The sequence below is a fragment of the Apodemus sylvaticus genome, chromosome 8 (genome assembly GCF_947179515.1).
Source record: "Apodemus sylvaticus chromosome 8, mApoSyl1.1, whole genome shotgun sequence".
Classification (NCBI taxonomy): domain Eukaryota; kingdom Metazoa; phylum Chordata; class Mammalia; order Rodentia; family Muridae; genus Apodemus; species Apodemus sylvaticus.
The window spans coordinates 62,026,063-62,047,454 of NC_067479.1; the positions used below are offsets into that span (position 1 = coordinate 62,026,063).

General features: G+C 46.4%; 1 protein-coding gene across 2 annotated transcripts in view; it reads right to left on the bottom strand.

The window, feature by feature from the left end:
• Znf395 (zinc finger protein 395) overlaps nt 1-11,372 on the bottom strand; it is a 40,426-nt gene extending 29,054 nt beyond the window's left edge. The window contains exon 1 of one of the 2 annotated variants that reach the window (XM_052191173.1): nt 11,143-11,372. The gene's annotated coding sequence lies outside the window, so the exon portion shown is untranslated. The remainder of the gene's footprint in view (nt 1-11,142) is intronic. The other variant, XM_052191172.1, reaches the window with a different exon arrangement.
• Nucleotides 11,373-21,392: the final 10,020 nt, after the last annotated feature.

Consider the following 21,392-nt stretch of genomic DNA (forward strand, 5'->3'; position numbering starts at 1 on the left):
GCACACAGCAGGAAGACAGTTCCTGCCCCATCATGCTCCCTCTGACTTTTCCAGCTGAGAATCCATCTAGATCCCTTGGGCTACTGGAGAGGAAGAATCTAAACAAGGCATAAGAAAAACACTACGGAGTTATGGGGGGCCACCTAGTTATATACAGGAAACTGACTGACTATTGTACAGGAGGAGGATCCAACCCAGGGCCTTATGCATGCTAGGAAATCACACCCCGTGGGCCTCAGGCCCAGACAGTGTTATTTACACATACACACACACACACACACACACACACACACACACACACACACTGTTATGTTGAAACCAATTAAAGAACACAAAAATCTGAAATTCCACTGTACTTAAATTATACTTTAAAAAAACACCTCAGCTAGGGGTGGTGGCGCTCACTCACCTTTAGCCCCACTCAAGAGGCAGAGTTAAATGGATCTCTGAATCTGAGGCCAGCCTGGTCTACATTGTGAGTTTCAGGACAGCCCAAGCTCTGTAGAGAGACCCAGTCTTTTTTAAAAAAAATAAATAAAATCTCAATCCCAGCTCAGTCATGGGGCCCTGAACTGTTTTATAGGACACTAGAAACCTCTGCTATACTATGTAAGGAGCATGCACGACAGAGTGACAAGTACATTAATAGATGACAAAGGGCTAATGAGATGGCTCAGTGGCAGCAGTTGGTCACAAGCACTTTCAGATCTCACAGGACTCAGGTTCCCAGCACCCACAGAGTGGTTCAAAACTATCCTATAACTCCAGTACCGTGGGCTCCGACATTCTCTCTGGTGCACAGACATGCATTCAGGCAAATCTCATACACATTAAAATAAATTAAGTGGCAAATGCCTTTAATGGGAGCACTAGGGAGGGAGAGGAAGAACTCTCTCTTTTGGTCTGAGTTCCAGGATGGCCAGGGCTACACAGAGAAACCCTGTCTCAGAAAAGAGGGAGGGGGGAGAAAAAGTTTTATTCCTGCCTACATTTAGCCACTGGCTGGCTGTTTTTAACCAAGTTTTATGACTTCCCAGTACTCAGAGAACAAAATAAAACTGAGAACTGCTGATTCTTACCAGCTTGCTTTTTTAATTTAAAAAAAGAAGGGGAAAAAAAAAGTATCTGGATGTGGCTATCTCTGCTTGTACTCCCAGCACTTGAGAAGCTGAGGCAGGAAAATGGGGTGTTCAAAGCCAGTCTGGGATACAAAGTGAGATATCTCAGGCTGACTTGAAATACTGCATACTTTACCTCCAACAAAGGCAAGGACTGAAGGGGTTAGGAAAATAGGGCCGGATCTGAGTTTGATCCCTAAAATCCGTATTATAAATAAATGAATGAATGCCAGAGATACCGCACTTGTGGACAGGCAAATCTCTGGCAAGTTCCAGGCTAGCAAGACCCTGTTTCAAAAACAAAACAAAACTGGACAACATCTGAGGTTGCCCTACACATAGACAGACAGACAGACAAGACAGACAGACAGACACACACACATACACACACACTAGGACTAGGAATGTAGCTTACTGGTACAGCTCTTATCTAGCAGGTATAAAGCCTTAGGTTCCATCCTCAACTTCACATACAAAGAATTACATGTCAGTCTAACTTTTTTCCATAACCACAACATGCAGACCAAAGAACCAATTTCCAGCATCTAGACAAGGACAGACTCCATGTAAAGCACAAGCAAAGTGGAAATAAAGGGGGGCGGGCCCATCATGCCACACGAGCAACAGCCAGACTTAGCCGTCCACATCCATAATCTCAGCCAGGCTGGGCAGTCATTCTACGCCTGTAATCCTAGAACTCAAGACAGACACAGGAGGGTCATAAGTTCAATACCATCAAAAACACATACCAAGACCCTGTGTCAAAAACAAACAAGTGTACAACTATCTTGTTTCTGTTCTATACAACCAAATGCTTCATCATCATTTTACGTGCATCTCAAGTGGCACTCCTTGAGTTGCTGGGCTCCTGAATTACCTTATCCATATGAACAGAATGCTTCTTGTCAAAGGACGGTTCTTCAAATGGCAAAATAGGAGTATGAGTCATACGGAGACAGAAATCAGCTTGCGACAGTCCTGGAAGATAAACTCAACCAATACAGTCTCTAGAAAGCTGGGATTAGCCCGCTGCAAGGCTGCCCAAGCAGTACTAACAACATCAAGAGTCACCCCAAACATCCAGACTGGTGGCGTGGCTCAGACCTGTACTTCTAAGACAGGCAAGAACACACAGTTGTGGGTATGGTCCCGCCCATGCTATATGAGAAATTATCTCAGAAAAGAAAAGGAGGAGGCCAGGTGTGGTGGCCCACAGCACTTGAGAGGAGACAGGTGAATCTCTGTGAGTTCAAGACTAGCCTAATCTACATAGAGAGTGCCATGCTAGCCAAGGCTACCCAATGAGACCTTGTCTCAAAAAAAAAAAAAAAAATCCAAAGATTGAGGAGACAGTTCAGTGGATAAAGAACTTGAAGGCAGGAGTTGAGATCCCCATAAAATCTGAGCAAACTTGCTGGCACCTGTAATTCTAGCACTCGGGAGGTAGAGACCTCTACAAACTCACGAGCTAAACCAGCCAGTCAGTGAGTTCTATGTCCTGCAGGAGACCCTGCCTCAATAACTAGCTAACATGGAGAAGAGCTGAGCAGACACCTGATGGCCACGTCTGGCCTCTATATCCACGCTCACACACATGCCCATACACATGTAATCACATATACACAGACCACACATACTCAAAAGTAAAAAAAATCAACAGAGCAGAGTGTTCATTATGATCTGCCATCTCCCCCACTTCCTTACCTTTCTTGAGGACTGAATTCAATTATAATAATCCCAAAACGGGTCCCAACATCTCAAGAAGGCTAGAACCAGGCTGGGATGTGAGCCCTGTGCTTGTCTTTATGTGAGGTCCAGGTTCCATCCCCAGTACTGAGCAAAGAGTTGAAACTTAGGTAGGGATATTGATTCAAGAGGTGCCGCCGACATTCCACGTCACTGTTCAACTGTGACAAGTCACTGAATCACTGAAAACCAAGAATCGGGCTCTAGAGAGCACCTTGACTTCCTTCTTTCTTTTCTAACCATCCCTGATCCATAGCTTAGGTCCAACTTGAATGCCCCCGACAATGGGAGGCTCACTACTGCACCGGCAGTCACGTCCATGACTGGACAACTTGCCAACTGGAAACCCTGAGTGTCTGCGCACTCAAGTGTCTGCAGTTAGAGGCCTGAAAGCCCGTCAGCTTTTGAGGCAGGATCCATGAGTGCTGGATTAGTGTCAAGAGCACATGTCACGGCCTCCATCCTCTACCACTGCTTTTTACTAAACGTTTGAGTTCATCTTACGAATGAACCCTGGGGCAGAAACATAGTCTCGATTATTTTTTTTTAACAATTCCTAAATAATACTTTTCATAACCTTGTAGTATTCCATCATCCTAAAAGGCATCCACCAGAACTCATTTACAGTTACACTGGCCTGTAACCCCACCACTCGGGGTGGAGGCAGGAGGGCGGGCCATCTCGGCTGCACAATGAGATCATTTTTCAGTGTCTATTCTCTGATTTCTGGGTAATCTCTGTGTAAAACATCATCTACATTTTGGATATGGTCTCAGAAGAGGAACTTCTGATCAGAACGCATAGACATCTCACAACACAACATTAAAGTCTGTTTTTGTTGTCATTTTCTAAGTAGTATTATACGATACGCACATGATGGCAGGCCATGCACGTGTGCGGTGGCCTGAGTGTGGAGGTCAGAGGACCTTACACCTTAACATGAGTTCAGAGGTCACACTTGCTGTGTTGGAGCAAGCGTCTTTACCTCTACGTTTAAAATGTTTCAAGTTGCCCTAGACATTCATTGATTACTGAATTTCTTTCTAATTCACCCTCCTTATCCTCAATGACTCTGAACCTTGGTTTACTGTAAAATGAGCAAACCCTTCCACTTCTTTGGTTTTTTTTGGTTTTTTGAGACAGGGTTTCTCTGTGTAGTCCTGGCTATCCTGGAACTCACTCTGTAGACCAGGCTGGCCTCGAACTCGGAAATCCACCTGCCTCTGCCTCCCAAGTGCTGGGATTACAGGCGTGCGCCACCACGCCCGGCTTACCCTTCCACTTCTTGAACTGGATAAACATCGACACCCCCAGCCCCGGAAAGAACAGCAGCAGCAGCACACAGATTTTGCTTTCAGACTTGCCTCGAGGCCAACGCGGTGCCAATAATTAAGTTCCTGCATGAGATTGTCAAATTAAATTAATACCACCATGCAGCCCACCACACTTTACCACCTACGATTTAACATGAATGATTGTGTGTGTGTTGTTTCTGTTTGTTTGCTTGCTTACTTGTTTTTTAAGTGTTAAATGCAGCTGCACACACACCTTTAGTCCCAGAACTCAGGAGACAGAAGTAAACACATCTCTGTGAGTTCAAGGCCAGCATGGTCTACAGAATGAGTTCCAGAACAATCTGGACTACACAGAGGAACCCTGTCTGGGAGGAGGGGCGTTAAGAACTTTAGGAATTGAGTCTGAACATATTGGGGAATGAGGAAAGATGGAGAGGCGAAGGGACGCATGGGACATGAAAGAGGAGAATATAATCTCCTCAGGGTCTCAAGAGGACACAAAGGGAGGATGGCTGTAGCAGGGGTGAGGAGATGGGGAAGGGGAACCCCGAAATGAGCAAGCCACACCTTGTTCAAAAAGGCACAATGGTATCTAACACATTATAAGCTGATTTTTTTTTTTTTTTTTTTTTTTTGGTTTTTTCGAGACAGGGTTCTCTGTATAGCCCTGGCTGTCCTGGAACTCACTCTGTAGACCAGGCTGGCCTCGAACTCAGAAATCCGCCTGCCTCTGCCTCCCAGAGTGCTGGGATTACAGGCGTGCGCCACCACCCGCCCGGCTATAAGCTGATTTAAAAGATGAAAATAGGGCTGGAGAGATGGCTCAGTGGTTAAGAGTTCGGACTGCTCTCTCCAAAATGAATTCTGAGTTCAATTCCCAGCAACCACATGGTAGTTCATGTGGTGTGTCTGAAGACAGCGACAGTGGACTCAAATACATAAATAAATCTTTAAAACAAAGAAAGTTTAGTGAAGCCCAAATGTAATATAGTGGCTAACCCTCAGTCATCATATAACACAAAAGATGGATTTAGTTTGATAGGACTCAGCTGGCTTCTGGCTACTCCTGCATCTTACAGACACACTAAACAAACAAACAAACAAAAACAGAATACAGTTAAACGTCAAAGAAAAAAATTCCCCCCAAAGTCTATGTAGCCCAGGCTAGACTCAACCTTACAATCCTACCTCTCCCTCCAAAGTTCTAGGACTATGGGTTACCAAGTCTGGCTTCCAACTTCTTTGTTTATGCTATCAAAACAATATTTTTTTTTGTTTTTTTTTTTTTTGTTTTTTTTTTTTTGTTTTCCAGACAGGGTTTCTCTGTGTAGCCTTGGCTGTCCTGGAACTCACTCTGAAGACCAGGCTGGCCTCGAACTCAGAAATCCGCCTGCTTCTGCCTCCCAAGTGCTGGGATTAAAGGCGTGCGCCACCTCCGCCCAGGCAAAACAATATTTTTTTAAACAATTGAATTTTATCCTACCTATACAAAAACAAAAGCGGGTGACTATCTGCCAGGTCCCCTCACCTGTAGCTCACGTGGCAACGCCTCTGAATCACAGGTGACTATGGATTCTTCAGAGTACACTAGAATGTTCTAGACTCCAAAAACCTGAATTTATTCACTTCAGCTGGTCATCAAATCAGACTAGTCTTTCTGGAGTCATTTCCATATAACTACCAAGACTTGAACCAGCTGTTCTGTGGCCTCCCTGAATCTTGGAGCCATCCAAGAAACCAGAGAGAGATGGCTTCCTACCCCTCCCTCAGTACTGTCTCACAGAGCTGCAGGTCCTGAGAAGACACTGCCTCGTGGCATTTGATAGTCCTGACTCAACATCTCACTGGGTTACCATCTCCCTTAAATGATATGTGCCTGGAATCACCTAAGCGTTAGAGCCAGAAACCTACAGTGAAGATGCTGGTGAGACCCTGGCGTCCCAAGGAACAAGTGTCACCCTGGCTTATCCAGCGGAAGTTTGCTTTAAAGAATGCCATTCTGGTCAGGTGGTGATGTCAAACACCTTTGGTCCCAGCACCTGCCTGGGAGGCAGAGACAGACAGATTTCTGTGAATTCAAGGCCAGTCTGTTCCATAGATCGGGTTCCAGAACAGCCAGAGCTACACAGAGAAAGAAACCCTTTATCAAAAAAGAAAAGAGAAAGAGAGAAAGAGAGACAGAGACAGAGAGACAGAGAAGAAGGGAGGGAGGGAGGGAGGGAGAGAGGGAGGGAGGGAGGGAGGGAGAGAGGGAGGGAGAGAGGGAGGGAGGGAGGGAGGGAGAAAAGGGAGGGAGAAAAGGAAGGACAAACGAACGAACATTCTGGAACTGGAAAGATGGCTCAATAATTAAGAGCACTTTCTCCTCTTACAAAGGATCCAGGTTCTAGTCCATAGAAGCCACATGGAGATTCACAGTCCTAACTCCATTCTAAGAAATCCAACATCTTCTCCTGGCTGTCATGCATACTACACATGTGGTATATACACATACATGCAGACAAAGCACTCACACTTCAAAATAAATCTAAAAAAAATATACTTCTGATCATATAAAATATCTCCAGAAGCAACAGCTTCTGATTTGCATTTCACTTCCTGCACATATCCCTGCAGATTCCATGTCATGCCCTTAAAGAATCTTCCAATGGCCAGCCAGAGCTCCTGACAAGGTCCCAGGTTCCCCGCCTTGGCATTTAAGGTCTTGAAACCTGAGGTCCCGAAGCCAAATGCCTATATATGCAAAGAATGCAAAGACCACTCCAAAGCACTGGGAGCACTGAGACCTACCAGCAGGGGACTGCAAAGGCTTTGGACTCAGCAGGCACACACCCCTCAACCTGAGTGGCCAGGTTTGAATCCTCAAAGCCCCAAATCCAGAGTTTTTTCTGGACTGCTCCATTATTTTTTTAAAAACCGTGGTTCTCAGGTGTGGTGATGCATGCCTTTAATTCCAGCACTCTGGAGGCAGAGGCAGGCAGCTCTCTGTGAGTGGGAGACCACCCTGGTCTACAGGCTAACCAGAGATAGAGTGAAACTCTGTCTCGAAAAGAAAAAAAAGAAAAAGAAAAGAGGGGCTGGAGAGATGGCTCAGCAGTTAAGAGCACTGTCTGCTCTACCAGAGGTCCTGAATTCAAATCCCAGCAACTGCAATGGTGGCTCACAACTATCTGTAATGAGATCTGATGCCCTCTTCTGGTGTGTCTGAAGACAGCAACAGTGTACTTACATATAATAAATAAATCTTTAACAAGAGAGAGAGAGAAAACCTTTGCAAGCTTGGCGTTGTCTAACCTACATCACCTGACGAGTACACAGCCCTACAGTACACACGCCCTATTCCACCTTTCCAGTCCTCCTCTGTCACAAGATTCTCTGTTCCCTTAACCACGGTATACATTCCTAGCCCCAGCCCTCTCCCATTGTGTGTCTCTCCCACACAGCTCTGAGATGGCCCAAACTCTCTCCCAGCCTTGGTTATTCCCAGGCCCCCCAGCACACAGCACTGGGCCACCCCACTTTCCTCTGCCCACTTCTCCAGCCCTTTCAAATACTAATTTCTCATCTTGGCATTTAACACTCTGCCGTGCCCTTCTCCAGGATGTATCTTACCTCTCCAACTAGACCGTAAACCCCCACCTCCTGGTTGGGCTTCTGGCTACCTTCAGCCTGGTGTAGCTCTGCACACAGACGGCTTCATAAATAGTTCAAGAATGTGGAAAGTCTCCCAGTGCATTTCAAACTGTGAGTGGATCATGATCACTAGAGAGTGGTTGGATCAGCTTGGTGGGAAACAAGAGAATTTTTTGGTGAAAAGCAACAGAACAGACAAAAAAAAAAGTCCAATGTTGCAGCAAGAAAAGAGGTAAGACCTCACAAACTGAAATAGATTTTTACATACATGATTAGATATGTAAAGTCATGATATAAATTTCTTTTCACTATTTTACTTTAGAAATAGAGTATGAGTGTGTGTGTGTGTGTGTATGTGTGTGTGTCTGTGCCTGCACTTAGAGGAGTTGGTTCTCTCCTTCCACCATGCGAATTCTCAGGATCAAAGTCAGGCCATGGGGTGCAACAGCAAGCCCCGCTGCCCACTGAGCCATCTCGTCAGCCCTCAACTTTCTTTCTTACCTTAGATTATAGTCACAACTGCATACAAGCACTGCCCTATGACAAGCCAAAGAATTCAACTTCTGTCTGTTCTGCGCAATTAGTCACTATACGGAAAAAATACCTGTGATAGCTCAGGCCTGCCAAGACAGGAGGATTGCTGTGAACTCAAGACTCCTAGGTTACAGAGCAGGGAGGTCTGGAGAGAAGGAAGGGAAAGGAAGGAAAAAGAGGAAAGGGAAAAGGGGGGAGGAAGACAAGGGAAGAGCCCATCCCTCAAGCCCCTCTCCCCTCCACTCACTGACTCTGCATCTCAGAAAACAGGGAGCTGAACCGAAGGTCCCAGCTCACTCCACAACCTCACTCCACATCCTTCACACTCAGATGTTGTGAGCTGAGGCTTGGGGGATTTGTTCAGCAAATCACCCTAAGTCACCACTCTTGCAAAAAGAGCAGAATCCAGAGCGCAGGGAGAAAAACTTACAAAGAGTGCCGGCTCCCGTCTATGCCTTCTCACCAGAATCCTGGGAAGGGGTCACTGGATGAGCCTGGGATAAACCAGGCCTCCGAAAGGCCCTCAATTCCTCTGTTTTTCTTTAAGTTGTCTTGCTGTTCATCCCTCCCCCTGCACAAACAGCACAGGGGACTTACCTTAATATCTCTGTAAAGAGTAAAGTTCAGCCCGCGGCAGAGCCTAGTAACATTCTCCATCAGCAGAGCCCACCCCCGCCACCTTAGTTATAATAAACGGTCTCATTCCCCTAGAAGTCCACTCCCTGACACTGCTCCTCCACTGCCAGGGCCGAATCCAGATAGTGTCCAGTAAAAGGAGGTCAAATCAGAAGCCCTGCAGGTCAGACCCTCAGTCCGGCACGAATTCTCTGCTGCTCCTATGAACAGACAACTCCCAGCTTGCTCCCTGACTGGTCTCCAGACACTCCGTTCCAGGGCTCCCAAATCGGAGCCACAGTCACCTACATCCAGATAACCTGGCAAACACAAGAGACTCCTCTAGGGCCCAAGCAGCAATTATCTTCCCTGCAAAACACACATTTCAGAGTCCGTTTAGCAACTACAACTCCGCTTCCTCCAGGAATGAATTCCCATTCACCTCTTGCCTTCACCCTGCCCCATCCACAGATTATTTCAACAGCACTGTCTTCCAGTAAAACCAGGTCCAAACCCACAGCACTCCAAAAATGCAACAGGCTACTTACTGGTCTGTCTCCTAACAGCAGATTCAAAGGTCTTAACCAAGACCCTTGTTACCTCATCCCCTAGCCTAATGTCTCCCCAGTACGTCCTGGATAAAAGTCTAATTCCTCAGTCTGACTTTCTAGGACTTTCACAATCTCAGTCACTGTTCCTCTCTCTCTCTCTTACTGTTCAGGAAACATTCCAGGAGGGCCAAGGCCATCTCCTGGTCTCTAGAGAAACCCATATTCATCCCCACTTTGTATCCCATTTTCATAAATCTCATCTTTCAAGGGCACAGGCCGGGCCTGGTAATCCCAGTCCATAGCTCCCTCCCTGTGACCTCCAACAGCACCCAGTTCTGCGCCTGGCATTGTGACAACTAACTGTGCCCCATCTGGAGTCTTATTTCACATGCTCAAGTCTTTCTATGTCCTCCAAGAGATTACAAGCCCCGGAGGGAATTATCTATGCGTCTTCTGTAGCCTTTGCACACCCTTTTTGCAAGCTTGTCACCTGCGAAGTCTTCCTTCTGACTTTGAGTTTTGCCAGGGAGTTATCTACAGGTGGAAATTATTTCAAACTGAGTGCTGTGTTCCCTTCCCTACCTTTAAGTACCACGCCTCCTGTGCCGCAGCGTGTACATTAACTTTGCAGCCATAGCACATTAATGTCAATTTGAGCTCTCGAATCATTTCTCTCTAGCCTTGTAGCTTTTCAGAGACCTTAGACTTTTTCACATGCCTCTAAACACCATCCAGAAAGCTTGGCAGTGAGAAGCCGGCAGAGGGGCTTCTCAGAGGTACCTGTAGGTTAACTAACTTCCTCAGTGTTTCACCCTTCCAAAGCAAGAACCTCTATTTACACACCCCCTTAGGAGGATGTCCGCAGGCTACAATACCTGTTGATTGCTCACTTTGAAACAAACTGCTCCACTTTACACCTTTCTGCTAAGGGAGAGTGCAGAAAGCAGTTAAGAACTATAGAGAGCCCCTGTGCCATGGCCTGGCATCATGGGAACCCATGCCTGGTGGAAGTCCTCCAGAACCACAGGAAAGGGAGGGATGGAAAACAGGGCTCGCACAGGATTGCTGGCAGGTGGGTCTCTTTAGATCTCCAAGTGGGCCCTAAAGTGAAGGCGCAGAGCCTTAACTCCCAGGCAGGAAGCCTTGGAATTGTTTGCCCATGACAAACTCCCTTTGCAGGCCCCCATGGGCCACTCCAGAGGCCCACAGTGCCACAGCCAGGGAGGGACCCGGGGTGAGCCCGGAAGGCTTACAGCGAAGGGGGCCGCAAGAAGGGGGTTGAGAGAGGGTGTGTCGCGAGGCCAGTCCCGCAGCACCGCGCTCTCTGGTTCTGGAGAGGGCAGGGGCGCGCGGAGCGCAGGGCTGACGGCCCAGCCGGAAAGGGAGCAGGTTAACAGGTCAGTATGGCCCCCGCGAGGCCACTCCCGGCCACCACTCAAAGTTGGGAGGGAGATCCGGCCGTAGGACCCGCGACATAAACAAGGCGACGCATGAGAGGGCGAGCGGCCACCCCCACCCAGTCACCCCGCCAGCGCCGCGGCAGCCCCGGTCCCGCCCGGGCCGCGCGAGCCTCCTGGGTCTCCCACCCACCCCCGGCTGTCGGCCCCAATCCCGGGCTGCAACCCCTGCGAGGTCCCGCGCGCAGCTCACCTCCGCCGGCCACCGGCCCGGACAGCTCGACTCCCTGCAGCGGCCGCGGCCCTGCCCGCCACCGGCGCGGCCCCTGCACTGCGCCGCCTCCCGCGCCGCCGCCTTCGCGCCCACCTGGCCGGCCTGCCCTCCCTCTCCGGGACACTGCGCTCACGTACGCGGCCGCGGCCACAACCCGGCCCGGATTCCCCCGCCCGGGAAGGGAGCGCGCCGAGCCGCTCGCAGCCAGTCCGCCCGCGAGCCAGCTAGACGCGGGGACACACCCCCGGCACGCGCGCGCACGGCTCGCGCGCTCCCGCCCCGGGCGCGCGGGCGCGCTCCACAAACCCTGCTTGGCAGTACACAGTGGGCGCTCAATAAGTGCTGGAGCGTCTCCTCTCACACATGCGCACTTGAACCTGACCGAGTAGTGACCCACTTCCCCAGCCCCCACCCCTAAATCCGAACATTCAGCACCACCCGGAACCGAACTAGCAGCGTATCTGCTATCCCCGCTCCTCCTTTTTTTTTTTTCCTTTTATTTTTTTCCTTTTTTTTCCCCCCCTAACTGAACTACAAACCCAGCCAAAGTTTCTGGCTGTTGTTTTTCCAGCGCGTCCCAGGGCGGGAAAGGAAGCCAGAAGCTCTAGGCGCCAGGGACAGGAGCTTGGCGAGGGCGACAGGGACCCGAGGCCGGGTAGCGGGAGGCTGCGGGCGAGGGCGGAAGCGCATGAAAACCCAACCTTTCCATTTCGATCTGGACCAAGAGAGTCCTTCCCCGGTTTTATGACATTTATTCGTTTGTAGTTGTAACGCGAGGCGATGTTTACTGTTTCTGGAATTAAATTGGAGAAAGTTAACTATTAGCCTTCAACCCTGTGTAAACAATACCGGTTGCTTTTTGGCACCGTTAGGCTCTGGCTTTTGGATAATTTGTAACAGAGAGAATCGAAGTTGTTCCATTGTGTAGCTCTGAGTTTTTTCTAGATAAGGCCAAGGACGGTGGAGAGGGGCGTGTGCGAATGTCTAAGAGTGTGCGTGCATGTATGTGTGTGTGTGTTTTGTGTGTGTGTGTGTGTTTACAATCAAATTTAATGAGTAAAAGAATAATAGCTCCTCCCTTCTTAAGAAAAAGTTTTAAAATATTTTGAAGTTGTGGTTCACCTCCAATTTTGGACTTCCTGTGCTTCTAGGAGGCAGTGGAGTGTAAGTAACGTTTTGGGAATCACATCCTGTTTTTAGAGCAGAGCTATCATTGGCATCTTCCAGCAAGTTCAACCCTATACATCAGCTTCTTGATCTATAAAACAAAGTAGAGTAACTAGAGATAGTGCCTAGGTCATGGCAAATGAAAAACAGTATGTCCTGGTGACTGGCAAGAGGGTTCCAGAGGTAACACAGCTTGTGGCCAAGCCTGAGGTCCCAAGCTAGAGCCCCAGTATGTCCAAGGTAGCAGAGGGAATCAGCGCCAGCAAGTTATCCTCAGACCTGTGCTTACACAATAAATAAAATTTTAAAAAATAGCATGTCCTTTTTCCTGCCCTCAACTATTTGTTGAAATAAAATTATCCAACCAGAATCAAAATTCCTACAGTTAATTCACAACTAGGGGTGATTTTTGTACCTAATAATATTAATTTGTCCTTAAAATATCTGGATATATTTTTATGGGTGGTGGGTGGGGGAGGGTCCCCACTGACATCTCAGCTGGTAAAGATCAAGAATGCCACCATACCCTGCTGTGAACAAGAGAGCCCCCTCATGGATGGATGAACTAGTCTAAAATGCTTGCCTCACCGCTCTAGGACAAGGTTGCCCAAGACTGCTTCTCCCTTTTAATTCTCAACCTCAGGAAAGAGGTCCATTTTGAGCTAAGAATAAAATGTTGTAGGGAATCAGATCAATGACTTTATTTAATCACACAAAGCCTTCCCTTAGCATGAAAATGTGGATTGGAATTGTATACTTTATTATTAAAGGAACATATACAGTCCGTGCGTGGCTTTCTGTTCTTGTTCCCAGTGGTCCTCAAATGTTTCTGTATAGTCACTGCTCTCAAGTCTCTCTTGATCACCCTGAAGTTTGCAGTATAGTCCCTGTCCCGAGGAACGCTTGGCCTCCGGAGAGCAGACCACTGCTTACTCATTACTGAAGAGCAGTACAGAAAACAAAACATGTAATTGTTAATTGCAGCCCAGGGACTGGGGTGTCTTGAGATGAGAGGGAAATGAGTCTTCATATTAAAACCCGTCGCTCCAGACGCGCTTGTCGAGCGGAATGGAAGCGGCATAGGCAGAGTAGGTCTCCGGCTGGAGTGTGGGCAGCACCGCAAGATATAGACAGCTAGGCTCCTAAAAGGATAAGTGCCTGGCGTTGGCTTTTCTTTAACTGTGTTTTCTGAGACAGGGTCTTTAGCATTGTAGGTAAGCCTACACTGAGCTTTTTCGATAGATGAGAGTTCTGTCACTTCCCAAGGACAGGGGTCACAGGCAGACACCAACATCCATTTATGTTTCCAAACCCAGGGCTTCATTCATGCATACTGGGCAATCACACCACCAATTAGCTGTGTCTCTGGCCCGATATTTCCTTTTTATAATTTTTATTATTTGCTTTTTTTTTTTGTAAAGACCGGGCCTTTCTGTATAACTCCCACCTAACCTTGAACTCACAGCAATTCACCTGCCTCTGCATTGTGAGTGCTAGGATTCCAAGTATGAACCACCATTACTAATATTTATTTACTTACTAATTTATTTTTGCAGCACTGGAGATTAAACCCAGGACTTTGAATCTGCTGGACAAGCATTCTACCAGACCTAAATCCCCAGCCTGACTGTATTGTTCTTTTTTCTTATTTTTATTTTTATATGTATTTACTCATTTATTTGGTTTTCCTTTTTTTTTTCCTTCAAGACAGAGTTTTTCTATGTTCCTGGATGTCCTGGAACTCACTCTGTAGACCAGGCTGGCCTAGAACTCAGAGACTGACCTGCCTCTGCACCCAAAGTACTGGGATTAAAGGTATGTACCCAGCTGAATTTATTTTTCTTAAACTATCTATCTCATTTGATTAATTTACTTTGTGTATATGCAAGCTCTATCTGACTCTACACCTGCGTGCCAGAAGAGGGCATCAGACCCACATTACAGATGGTTATGAGCTACCATGTGGTTGCTAGGAACTGAACTCAGGACCTCTGGAAGAGCAGCCAGTGCTCTTAACCACTAAGCCATCTCTCCAGTCATTCATTTAAAGTATTAACCAAATATACACTTCCTAAAATGACTGAGTCTTGGTAAAACTGACATGCTCGCTTAGTTGACAAAACATATGCCCCACCGTATGCAAAGTGAGCCACATCTGAATAGGAACAGAGCCCATGGCTTGTTCTGGTTGAAATCTCTCCCTGGAATCACAGGCTGTTCAAGGACATATGTCTTCTCCCAGCATATGTTAGATGCAAATCCCTTTTGACTGCTACAGTGTACATCCCAGAGTTCCTCCCTTTAGCCCCATCTCAGAATGTCCCATCACAGATGCCTGGTCTCAACACAGACAGACACCCAGCATGAAGCGCCTTCCCTCAGAGGCTGGGCCCTGGCCCTAAATACATGCAGCACAGTGCATGCCAAGCCAACTGCGCTTGCAAAGACTGACACTTGGGGTTTGTAGTCCTGCTGTGCCTGCTTCCCTGTGTTAAAGGGCTTGCCCTTCCTGAAGGCTGTCTCATCTTTGGCCTGCTGACCTTCCTTTCTCCCAAACCCTGGCTCTCTACAAAAAGTGCTGGCACCTTCTGCCTCCCTTCCATTCAGGAAACCAACCCTTTGAAGGATATCTCCTATCAGCTATAATTAAGCAAAGCAGATCCAGACCTTTGTCCCCGCCCCTACCTGATGTTCTACACACACACATACAGATCATATTTGGGGCATTATGAGCCTAGAATGGCCACCCTCCTCAGACTCTTGATCCTACTGCATACTGGCTTGGCTTCTCTAATCTACCCTTTCCTTAACCCCTCAGCTCTGCCTAAGGCTTTCCAGACGTTGCCTGAAGCTGTTCTAATACAGTTCCAGCACTGCCCATAGAACCTCTCCTGGTGAGTCACCACCTGCCTCCCTCCCTGCTTCTGTCCACCCCATTCACACTGCCTCCAGACACTCTCAGTTGCTCAGCGGAATGTGTGTCTTCCTTTGTCATTCGCTGTGCTCTCTGCTTCAACCACCCTGTGTACCCTCACTGGTCTACGTGCTCATCCCTAAGCAGGGACACTTGGGGAGCAAGTACTCTGACATGCTTTCTTTGGCCTCCAAAGCAGGATGAGGTGCTTCTCCCATGGTCAGAGCGCCCTCAGTTTACCCCCTCCTCACTGCGTTGAAATCTCCACTCTTTCATCTTAGCCTCCTAACAAGACTAAACATTTACAGGTCAGTCTCGTTGTCCGTGATATAGGCAATGTCCTGCACGGGGCCTTAAACAGCTGTTGCTGGATGGGCTGCTGATCGCATCTGGGGAAAAAATAGCAGTGATCTACGGTCAAGGTGCTCCTCGGTTCAAAGCAGGTTTTAAGTGCTCTGTGGCCTCCAGGGCTCTTGAGAAGCTCCCAGCCATTTATTTAGATTAGAGTGAAGCTTCTGGTGTGAACCGGATCTTTGGCTTATACCACTGGGTGAGGCTTTCTATCACTTGATTTCCCCGAACTCCAAACCTCCTTTGTTGGTGTTGAAGTTGTTGTTGTTGTTTTTAAAACAGGGTTTCTCTGTGTAGCCCTGGGTGTCCTGGAACTTACTCTGTAAGCCAGCCTAGCCTCAAACACCTAGAGATCTGCCTGCCTCTGCCTCCCAAGTGTTGGGATTAAAGGTATGAGCCACCACCTCCTTCCTACCCAGCTCCAAACTCTTATCACCAGTTCTTGCTAGACATCCCAACTTGGATGTCAGTTTAGACCTTGGAGGTTCATTGTCCAAAATCAGACTTCTGATGGCTCTTGACAAATCTGTTCCCTCCCACCTCAGTAAATGACAGCATTCTTCTAGTTCTGTAGAAACAAGCACACAGCCTTGGAAACCTCTTTATCTCATCTCTTTCCTTCCTTCCTTCCTTCCTTCCTTCCTTCCTTCTCCTGTTTCAAACTCTGTAAGACATTTAAAAAAAAAAAAAAAAAACCTTTTGGCTTTAGCTGCCTAATAGCTATTTCTAGCACAGCTTCCTAAACCAACCAAACTAAATCACCACGTGATTCTTCAGGTCACGTTACTCTTCTAATCAAAACCTCCAAGAGATCCATCCACTCCCTCCAAAGCCATGTGATCTTAGGCTACACAGTTCTGGCCTACCCAGTGACATCTGACCCATGCTATTTCTCAAACCAACCCCACCTTGGCCACTCTGAGATTGCTTATTTAGAATCTAGAATGATCTTCTCTAGAAGCCTAGTATTTAACTACATCTCTGCTCAAACATACAAGACATTTTTCCTCCCGACATATCTAAAACTGCACCCCGCACCATCTATCCCCTTTACCCAGAGGTATTCGATAGTTTTAGCTCTCATTACCACCTGACAATCTGTCGCCAGCTGCTTGGCTACAAGTTCAGTGAGAACAAGGATCTTATTTGCAATGTATCGTTGGCTTTCTAGGGCAGTGGTTAGCATATAGTAGATATTCAGTAAGTAATCAGAAACTAAGGGTCTGACTAGTCAATCATAAATGTACTCATGGGCTAAAGAGATGGTTCAGTGGTTAAAACATTAGCTTAGCAAGCTCACAGGCTAAAGTTTGGATCCCCAACACCCATGTAAATGCCAAAGTGGAATTGGTAGCCTACCTTTAATCCCAGACTCTGAAGTTAGCAACAGGGGATTTCCCAGAACAAGATAGCTAGCAATCCTAGCCACATTCACAAGCTCTGGGATTGATTGAGAGACCTTGCTTTGATGAGCAAGTGGAAGAGAGATGGGGGATAATTTCTGATCCAACCCAACCTCAACCTTGGGCCTCCATACACATGTCCACACATTTATATGGCACACACATGTACCAAAACACATGCAAATGTGCATATATACCTGCATACTTCACACACATATACCCACACATAGAAATGAAAAAAGGGTACTCATGAGTCAACCACAACTTTAATTTCTTAAACCCCCTCCAGAATTTAGCTTCTCTAAAGCAGGCCAGCAATGCATCTACCAGCTCTGTTGTTTGGGCTTAGTTTCTTTTTTAGTCAAAGCAGGAGCCACTAATGCCTCTTTGGTACATGCTTCTAAGCACGGCTTCCTTTGTGGTCCTCTCAGAGCCAGGTTGTGAGTTTCAGATGGAAAGAACAATATGCTATTTTTGCACTTGTAGCATTTTGGGTGCTTTTGTCTGGTTGAGAAAAGTCATGGTGGATCTTAGTGGACAAAAAGAGGGAGGGGGAAGCACCTACCCTGAGCATTTCTCACTCTATGGACTGCAAGAGTCAGAAGTTCTAAGGAGAGTGGTTTGCAAACATGCCTGGGGCCAGTGGAGCTTCTCTCTGATCTACTTGTCTTAAGGCTTTTCCGGAGGAAATAGGTTTTGCACTCCACTGCTAGAGAATTGACAGGTTGCGAGATTATTCAAAACTCAAGGGTATACCTGAAGTCCCCGGGGGTAAATCTGTACAATGGCACTTTCTCTCAGACAAACTCCCACACGTGTAGATGGTGGGAGGTGCTCCAGCACACAAACGCTTAGCTCCACGCCTACTTCCTCTACTAGTCTCTACAACTGGAACTCAGCAAGAATCCAAGCTCAGTAAAGGAAAGGGGAAAAAAAAAAGACTATGGGTATAAGAAAATGTGTAAGCCCAGGCAGGCTTCTATGTGCATATGGTTTTATCATCTTAAGCTTCTGTGGTTTCTGCGACACAGGAAATTCATTCTGGACAATGTTGCCTGCTCTCTAGTGAGGGCAGAAAACAGAGATGAGAAGTATGTTTGTCTCAGGGCTGGAAGCAGATGATAAGATCCAGAACTTGACCACTTTGGAGGTGCGAGGACTGTGGCTCCCAGACACAGCAATTCCCTGTGGAGGTATAGAAGACCAACGGCAAGATTCCCACACTGCCTTCTGGCTGTCTTCACGGCTGCCACTCTGAAGCCTCCCAGATATAGGCAAATTACACATGACAAAAACCAATTCAGCTCAATCCCATTTGTGTGCTTCCTGATGGGGGGACTTGGGGGTGTCTTCTGTTATGAACCCTGAAGGAAAGCTCTTCTCATAGAAGACCCGTAATGAGGCCTGGGGCAGAATCCAAATAATAGGAAATAAGAGAAATGACTTCAACAGATTGTCCTCCGACTCCACTGACATGCGTACATGGGTTTACACACACACACACACACACAAAATTAGTTATTTCATTTTGTCTTAGTTTGGTTTGTTTCTAAGGTGGCTACATTATTTTTGGAAGCACTTTGTCCCCCAAGCCTGGCGTGCTAGAGCTGGGTTCCAATTTGACAATAGTAAGAGGTAGAGCCTCACTTGAAGGAATGTATCCTGATTTATGAAAAGGGAAGAAACTTTTTCCAATAAGTTATTTAATCTTGAAAAATTACATTTGAAGAAGAATCTAAATTTTAGACAATGGTGGCTACGCTTAAACTCAGAGTTTAGGTTAAAAAACAACAACAAAAAACCAAAACAAAACCTGGGTCCTACTTTAGGATTGTTTGTTTAAATATTTTATTTTAAATTATGTGTGTGTGTGTGTGTGTGTGTGTGTGTGTATGTCTAGTGCATGTGTGCAGAAACACCAGATGCCAGAAGAGGGTGGCAGATCCACTAGAGTCACTGGTAGCTGTAAGCTGCCTAGTATAGATGTTGAGAACTAAACTCAGGTCCTCTGGAAAAGAAATAAGCCCTCTTAACCACTGCGCCATCTCTCTAGCCTGTTTGTTTTTAAGAGTCAAATACTTTCCCAGAACTCTAAATCTTCTTAACCTCCTAACATAGCTATCGATAATATCTATCACCACACTGATTTTCTCAAGTTGCAATTCATTAAACATCAGACGATATCCTGCCTTAGTAAATCTTTTAATTCATTGTGGTAGAGACCCTATGAATTATTAAAGTCCTATTCAGTTACCTATTTGTATTATACTCTTGGGAGTACTCTGATTTTCCAAAGCTTGTCTCATCTCACAGTGTTCGTACTTATAAACTGCTGATTTACCAAATCCCAACCCACCCTCTCTCACAGCGCAGTGGACTGCTTTAGTGACTCCTGGGAAACAAGAAATGTCCAATAGCAAAGCATTTTCTCCTTTAGCACTTTAGGGTAAGGGTGAGGACTTTAGTCCACTTCAGACAGTTCTATGGTGTTATCTCTCTTGTATTTCCCACTGTAGCTTCTATGGCTTACCTCATGGCCAAAACTCACTGGAAGGCAACCTCTAATGCTCACTTAGCCAACAAGTTTACAGCAAATACTAAAAGCTTGGGAAATGACTATCATCATTTACTTTGGCATTAGCTAGCCCATTTCCAACAAGCAAACCACCACTTGGTAACTTCAAGTTTTTAATGTCTTCAATGTGTCTTGGTATGTGTGGTGGTTTGAATAGGTATGGCCCTCTATGGAAACTCTAAGGTAGAAGTTGGCACCAGGGACTAGGGTATTGCTGTGATAGGCCTGACCATAATTTTGTTTGGAGGTATGTGGATTTGGGAATTTTAGATTAGGAAAGCAGTGGAATGCTTTAAGTGGGACTCAATGGGCCATCTTAATAGGAACATGGAAGATAGCAGTGCTGAGAGTGATTTGAACTATGGCGTCCTGGCTAAAGAGGTTTCAAAAGAGAAGAACATTAGTATGTTGCCTAGAGATTACTCTTGTGATATTTTGGTGAAGAATGTGGCTGCTTTTTGCTCTTATTCAAAGAGTCTGCCTGAAGCTAAGGTAAAGATATTTAGATTAATTGCATTGGCAAAAGAAATCTCAAAACACCCTAGTATAGAGGCTGTCCTGTGGTTCACTCTTATGAAGAACAGTTTGATTAAATGGAATAAGCTAAGCAAGGAAAATACAAAATGTATGGTTCAAGAACTAAAGGAGCTCCAGGAAATGAGATGGAGATGTGTTCAAGGAGATACACAAATTAAAGATTAAAAATATTAAATGGAATTAAGGAAATAGTGACATCAGGCCAAGATCCTTCCTAGCTAAACTTCCATCTTGTGAAAAGGAATTAAAGAAAAGTTTAGGTCCAGGCCTTTAATCTCAGCACTCAGGAGACAGAGTCATGCAGATCTCTGAGTTCAAGGCCATCCTGTTCTACAGAATAAGTTCCAGAAAGGCTAAGCTTAGGCAGTGAAGGAACCCATCAAAAACAGAAAGCTGGTGAAGATGTAATTGAACAAGAGGGCCATGTTCTAGCCCCAACAAACAGCAGAATTTGGAAACTTTGGCCATGTGGTTCTGGATTTAGAGTCAAGGGCAGAAGAGAGAGGTTATAGAATCTCCCTCTGCAACTAAGGGACATTGCTGAGGCCAGGCATGTGGCACGGGGTGTCTCTTCATAGAGTCCCAGAGAGGCCACTGTGTGAGGCAGTGAAGGTGAAGCCTGGCTTGCCTTGGAGACCCCAAGATGTTGGAGATGCCATAGTCTTGGGATACCTGTCAATGAAATCTGCTAACTGGGAATTGAACCAGCCCAAGAGAGGGAAGTGTGTTGCAGTCAACAAAGCTGAAAGGAGTTGGAGATCTGAAGAGTGTTTTGACATCAGACATGGAGATGCAGAATTTAGAGTTCGCCCAGCTGGTGCTCCAGCATTTCCTCACTGTGCTGCTCCCTTCCCTATATTTTAGAGTGGTAATATATATCTTGTGCCATTATATGTTGGAAGTGTGTGATCTGCTTTTTGATTATTTTTTTAGGGAATTACAGTTAAAATATTGTGTGAATGTCAGAAGAGACTTTGAACTTTGGACGTTTAAAGATTGTTGAAACTGTGGTAGACTCTAGGGACTTTTGAAGTTGGACTAGATGCATTTTTCAGTATGTTATGGCTACAAGCCTGTGGCGGGGGCAAGAAGTGGAAATGGTGGTTTGACTAGGTTTGGCCCCCATAGACTTGGATGCTTGGCTCACAGGGAGTGGCACTATTAAGAGGTGTGGCCTTGTTGGAGTAGGTGTGGCCTTGTTGGAGTAGGTGTGGTCTTGGAGGAGGAAGCTTGTCCCTGTATAGGTGGGCTTTGAGGTCTTAAATATGCTCAAGCTATGCCC